This window comes from Chrysochloris asiatica, unplaced genomic scaffold, assembly GCF_000296735.1.
Source record: "Chrysochloris asiatica unplaced genomic scaffold, ChrAsi1.0 scaffold00043, whole genome shotgun sequence".
Taxonomy (NCBI): Eukaryota; Metazoa; Chordata; class Mammalia; order Afrosoricida; family Chrysochloridae; genus Chrysochloris; species Chrysochloris asiatica.
The window spans coordinates 316,070-323,481 of NW_006408561.1; positions in this window are offsets into that span (position 1 = coordinate 316,070).

A 7,412-nucleotide genomic window follows, 5' to 3' on the forward strand; every position below is an offset into this window, starting at 1 on the left:
GGGTTTCTGAGGCTGTAAATTTTTACGGGAGCAGAAAGCCTTGTCTTTCTCCCGTGGAACAGCTGGTAGTTTTGAACTGCTGACCTTAAGGTTCGCAGCCTGATTCGTAACCACTATGCTACCAGAGCTCCTTTTTACTTGATATAGGTCTACTTAAATTTTCTGGTTAAGTCAGTTTCCATAGTTTCTGTCTTTCTAGGAATCTATCCATTTCATTTTAATTACTTTATTTTTTAGCTTACAATTGCTCATATTTTCCCTCAAATTTCTTTTTATTTCAGTAAGATTGATAGCTGTGTCCCCTTTCATTTTCATTTTATTCATTCAAATCTTTCTTATTAGTCAGTCTAGCTAAATACTTGTCAATTTTGTTGATCTTTCCAAAGAAACATCTTTGGCTTTATTGAATTTCTTAACAGTTTTTCTATTTTCTACTTCATTTTATTTCCACTCTAGCACTTCCTTTCCTAAGCTTGCTTTGGGTTTAGTTTGCTATTCATGTAGTTTCTTAAGGCACAAGTTGGGTTACTGATTTAAGATCTCTTTTCATATAGTCAATTACAGCTATAAATTTCTATCTAGGTATTAATTTAGTTGTCTCTCATAAAGTTTGGTATGCTGTGTTTCTGTTTTAATTCATCTCAAAGTATTTTCTAATTTCCCCTGTGATTTCTTCTTTGACCTACAAGCTATTTAATACCATGTTCTTTAATTTCCACAAATTTATTATTTTTTTCTAATTTTCTTTGGTTATTGACTTTAAATTTCATTGTCCTGTGTTCAGAGAACATATGTAAATCAGAGAACATATTTTAAATTCGTTGAATTTTTAAGTTCTAATATCTGGTTTAAGGAGCTCTGGTAGCGTAATGGTTACGAATTGGGCTGCGAACTGCAAGCTCAGCAGTTCAAAATTACCAGCTGTTCCATGAGAGAAAGATGAGGCTTTCTGCTCCCGTAAAGATTTACAGCCTCAGAAACCCTGTACAGGGTCACTATGAGTGGGAACTGACTCCATAGCACATAACAACAACAATATCTGGTTTATCATTGAGAATATTCTGTTTGGCACATCAGAAGAATGTGTATAATGCTCAGTCTCTTTTAAAAAAAAACAGATTCTTCCTGTTTAAGTCTAACCCTTCTATTTATGTTGTTGCTGTTGTTATTAAGTGCCACCGAGTCAATTCTGACCCATAGCGACCCTGTATAGGGTTTCCAAGGAGCAACTAGTGAACTTGAACCACCGAACTTGCAGTTCAAATGACTTTGCAGTCTGACACATTAGTCCACAGCACTACAACAGACTCACTTAATTCGCTTTCATTTCTCTTTTCCACTAATTGTACTTTTTCATTAACTTTGCCTTGCCTCTGGCCTCTAGCTTGCCTTTGCCTTCAAATCTGTTCAGTGATCTTCAATCCAAAAAATAAGAAAAGGAAATGATACCCACTCCTCTCTCCTGCCTTCTGTTAGTAAGTTCCTCAAGGATTGACTAAAATCTATATCTGTCCTTACCATGACTAAAACAAAACAAAACCCACTGTCAATGAGTTCATTTTGACTCATAGCACCCTACAGGAAATGTCACATGATTTTCAAGTCTGTAAACCTTTACAGAAGTAGATTGCCACAACTTTCTCCCACAAACTGGGTTGGGAGTTCAAAACACCAACCTTTCGGTTAGCACTCTAATGGTTCAACCACGGCACCCCCAGGTTTCCATCCTTACCAAGTATTCACCCTTTAATCTCTGATCATTTGGCTTCTGCCTTCAGTCATTTTATTGATCCTGAACATTCAAACATTAAAAATAACTTTCTTGAACAAATCCAATGTAGTTGTTATTCATCCTTCTCTCCTCTCCTTTCCCAAACGCAATGTAAACCTGATGGCAATTCCTATATATTCTCATTTTTCTTTTTTGTAACTTTTTCTTGTGAATTGAGTGAAGGTTTATAGAAAAGATCATCAGTTTTTACATTAAACAAATCACACAGTTTGCTTCATCTCAATGATTGCAATCTCCTTTGTTCCACATTATTTTCTGTACTGAGTTCATTTTGTTTGTGTGTTTTCTTGTCAATTTTTCATTGCTATTTTAATGTCTACAAAATCGTTATGGTCCCTTTTTCTTAATTTGATGTGAAGGTATATTACTTTTCTTTAAGGTTACTCTGTAATTTATTAATTTTTCCCTAGTTTAAAATAGTCTGTTTTATCATGAAATCTACTTAACTTCCTCAGCATTTGTAAGTTCTGTTACTGCACTTTTCCCTCTTTTTGCCTTTAGTTGTTTTCCTTAGAAACTTATATCTCTGCTTCCCTGTTTTCAGCTTTGTAGGTTTGTTTAAAGGATACTTCAATATCTGGATTGAATTTTGGGTGATGTTGCTGTGTGTGTTAATCTCATGTTATTGTCTGCTGTTGTTCTTCGTCCAAATGACTCCTGTTAGTATGTTTTGTAAAGTTAGTCTGGTTATTACCTATGCCTTAATTTCTGTTTATCTGGAAATGTTCTAAGTTCATCTGTGTATTTGAGGGACAGTTTTGCTGAGTATATGATTCTTGGTTGGCAATTTTTTATTCTACCAAAGTTTTGTATATGTCATCCTATTGCCTTTTTGCTTGCATGATTTCTTCTGAGAAATGAGTTTAATCTTATTGGTTCTCCTTTGTAGATAACTTTTTGTTTTTCCTGAAAATTTTTCCTTGTGTTAAACTTTGTAGAGTTTGATTGATATGTCTTGGTGATTTTCTTTTGGGGTCTATCCTCTTTGGGATTTGTTCACTTTCTTCTTGCATGCTTATCTTCTTATCTTTCATGATGTTAGGGAATTTTTCTTTGACTATCTTTTCTGTGCTTTTCTTTACCTCATCCTGTTCTGGAATTCTGATTATCTGTAAGTTATTCCTCTTTATGGTGTCCCAAATGAATCTTAGATTTTCTTCAAATTTTTCATTCTTTTTTCTGATTGTTCTTCTTGTTTACTAGTATTGAGAGATTTGTCTTCAAGCTCACTACTTTGGGTTTCCATTAATTCAAACCTACTCCTTTGCCTTTTCAATATATTGTCGATTTCTGGAATCTTAGTATTAATCTTCTAATCTTCAAACAAACAAACAGATTTATGCTTGCAGGTTTTGTATTGTCTGCAATCCTTTATCTGTTTGTTTGTTTGTTTATCCCTGTAATGTTTTCTTGAATTCTTCCATGTTTTCCTAGAACTTTCTGTCAACCATTTGGAGGTGCCAAAATATCATTGTCTTGAATTATTTTTCAGGTAATTTCAGTGCCCTTTCTTCCTCAAAAACATTGTCACACTCTGCCTATTGGTCACTTGTTTGAGCCTACTCCATCTTGTTTCTTCATGTTAACAGAAAATTTCTGTTGCTTCTGAGACATTGTGGTGGTGGTGTATTTGTATTAAGCTGATGATTCTATGTGTATGTATACTTAGGCACTCACCAGCTGCTTCCTGGTGAGTGTAATTAAGGATGGAAGCATGTACACTGTTTTCTGTTGTTCATGCAGCTCAGTGTAGGATGGGTTTGGCTGATGATGGATGTGGTTGTTGATCAGTGTCACACTGCTGAGAGAGTTTCACAGGGTCCTTAGTGGAAACAGACAGTTCGAAGAAGAAACAGGCAGCCAAGGGAAAGTGAGACATAACCTTTATTGCAGTGCAGTGTACAGCCTTGCTACTGAGAGTGATCCTCCCTCTCTTTATACTGGCTTACACAAAAGAGGCATATCACCTATTACATAAGCATCATGAGTCATCATTACATAAGCTGTCATGGTGTGCTAGCCAGAACTGCTGACTCACCATAGTGGCCTTTCTGGTAGAAATGGGTAAGGGAGCCTGATTGACTCCATTTTCCCCAAACTCCACCCCTTCAGAGTTTCTCACCTCATAATCTACACAACAGGAATCTTCCATGAGTGTCCCTGTGCAAGGAGTGAGGAGCACTGTACCCACAATCCACAACAACAATATAAACTACAGCAACATACTAGGAAGAAACATGCAATCCCTATTATTATTTGCAAGGCTATGCACCAGCCACTAATCAAGGATACCCACCATTCCTGTAGGGGGTCACCTGTTAATTGTTCAATGACCTGGGTTTGATTCTGCAAGGCCCCCAAAGCCCAACACACATTGTGGTGTTCATCAGGAATGTACTCACAGCATTTTGATCTAACAAATGTCCCCTTGTGAGGTAGTTCAAATATCTAGAGCCATGTGATTCTGTAACACCACTTTCTTCAGCTGATACACTTTAGTGTTCAAAAGAGAGAGAGCATGGCAGGCTGCGTTGAACCATGGGCAGTGTGCAATGCTAAAGCAATGCTCTCCAATCGGTTGTCTATGCTAGTACCTTGAGAGGAAAAAAATGTTAGCAGGTAGAACCACCATGCCATTCATTTCACTCTATCTCTGGCTTTGAAGGCGTCCCAATTAGCTGGGCAATCCTTTAATGTGGGTATCACATGTCCAGGACTATAGGACCATCCCCAGGTACATCATCCAGTCCAACTGGCCAGTAAATAGGGCCATCTGTGTTGCCCACAAATCCAGAGGCTTCCCCATAACACTGGGAGCATACCGTTTTCTTATCAGAAGGAGTGCCCCATTTCCTCCCATTGGTTTCAACATGTGTCTCTTCACAAAAAGCAGAGGGTATCCACCCTACAGTAAGGCCCCCATGAAGGTGTCAGGTGATGTATCTCAGAGCAGTAGTGGGCAACTCAACAGCTTCAGCTATCAACCATCCAACCCCATCCCAAATAGAGTATCCTATCCAGGAATGAGAGCGATTTACTTGCTTTCGAACCATAGCAATTGGAACTATAGCAATTTCTGATTGGAAATTCTGTGCAGATCCAGCAGGCAGAGTTGTTGGTTATGTCAGCAAATGTGTGGGCCCATTACACTAGGATATTGGTATATACTGTGGATGGAAAGTCAAAGAGGTTAGGGGCACTAATAATGGCAAATCTCGTCCATCAGGTAAATACAAGCTAATTTCTTGTCCACTGATAACAAAGTGGTACCCAAAGGAGATTGCCTGGGCTGAGCATACCACACTCTTTGGGCAACAACCTGTATCTCCTAGGACTCTAAGTATAGCAGCAATGGAAAACTCATAATGGACCATAATGTTAGTTCATAGGTTCCCTTTAGGAGGGTGGTGTCCCCATCTGATCTCAGGAGATGTACCATCAACACTGGGGGCCATCCCCCCATTACCCAATGGGTCATTTGTAGGTCCACTTCTAGGCCATTTCCCCACTGGGCCAGCAAGGCCACCCACCTAAAATAGGGGGTTTTGACCATCCATGGCCTAAGCCCATTGAACTCATTGACTAGGGGCAAGCCCTGTTGATGCAATTTAAGCAGTATATTACTCTGTCTGCCAAACCCTGGTTTTAATCATTCATCAGCAGTCTTGATTTTCATCTGTATAGAGACAGCAGCCCAATGCAACAGCACTTCAACTGGGGCAAGTCCCCTCTCCTACTTCTCTCATTGAGGGTTTGAAGTATTGCCCATAGCCTTTTTGACCATCCTCGTAGGGAAGCTGCAAGGTTTCCAGTTCTCAAACCCCTTTTCAAGAGCACATTGTACCACTCAGTGATTCACACTGCCTGGATGTGGTATGGAACATGTAACTTCCATGCCACCCCTAAGTCCTTTAACTACTGTCATATCTGGTGGCCTATAAAGTGGGTTCCATTATCACTTTTGATCACTAGCAGCCATCCACAGGCCACATACTTCTTTAAGGACCTCATAACCACCTGCTGGTCCAGCCAATACACGAGGCAAGCGGCATATCAATTGGTGGCAGTACCCACACAGGTGACTGCATATTGGAAATGTTCTGAAGGTGACAGGGGGCCAATAATATCTACCTGACATCACATCAACAGTATCTGGTGCCAGGAGAACTGGCCATCTGAGGCTCCCAGCTTTTGTGGGTGCAACTGTGAGCACACAACACATTTGTCACAGACATCTGCTATTTCCTCAGTCATCAAGGGTATATTCCAAGCCTTAACTGTGGCCCACATAGTTTTCTGGCCAGCATGCAGCAAACAATGATGCAGGCAGTGATCCAGGTCCCCCAATGGGGCAGCCTCCAGCCATCTTAACCCTTGCCAACATATCAGCCTCATCATTCCCTGGGAAGGCTAATGGGGAGTGCCTGGTAATAAGGTATACCTGCTTTTGGTGGTCCATGTTCCACAGGTCTCGCCACAGGGCTTATCCCCATACATAACTAACCACTGGCTTAGTTGCCATGTGGCAAACCAAAGGGTCAATCCTCAATACACCACCCAGCTATCTGTACATATGGTTAGGAAGAGGGTTGATTCATAACTGCCAGCCACACAGCCCACAGTTCAACCCATTGGCTACTTTGACCTGCCCAGTATCATATCATATGGTGTCTGTGGGAGTGGAGGGGGCTGGAAAGCAATGACTGTCCACTTAGCAGGCTGGCCTCTACTAGACTCATCCATGCATATGCTGGTATTGAACCCCACCCTTCTACATACAGGCTGGCCTCTGGCTCTTGTTCTACAACCTTATGGTGTGGTTCTTCTATACTCATGTAAGTCACTGGACCCTAGACATCTTGTACTTCAGTTCTTAAGGGACTTGTATTCAACAAACTTTGCTGCTGAAAATAGGCACCCCACTTAGCCAGTGTGGGTGTCTACATAGTGTCACTTCTGGATTTAGTTACCCAGTCACATACCACCCTGATACAGGGTACGTTGTCCTGACTTCTATCCTGACAGTGGTCATAATGCTTTCTGTGGCCAACAGGGCTGCGTAGACTGCTGCCAGTTGTTTTTCAATTAGAGAGTAGTGGACCTCTGCCCCCTTCCATAATTGGGACCAAAATCCAATAGGTTGTTGCAATCACTATGACTGTTGCCATTAGCCCCACCCAAAACCCTCTGGGGTGACATGTACGTCTAATTCACAGAGCTGAGCTGGATCTAGCATGTGCAGTCCTTGTGCTATCTTGGTTGTACATTTGGTCATCTCAAAAGCAGCTTGTGATTCAGCCATCCAATCCCACCTAGCCCTTTTGCATGCCAAACTATACAAATGCTTCAGCATTAGGGCCATATGGTGGACAAAAGCTCACCAATATCCTAGCAGACCCAGAAAAGTCTGCAATTGCTTCATTTTTGTTGGTCACGTGCTCTCCTTGTATCTACCTGTCATTGACAGTGGGTAGGTCTGCACATTACCTATTACAGCATCGGGGATTACCTTTGTCTTACCAGACCTAACCACTCCCTAGAATTTGACAGAACCCTGCAACTTGTTTTCTTTTATCGCCAACCACATGTCTTTAGGTGGATCAGTAGGGTAGGCACTGCT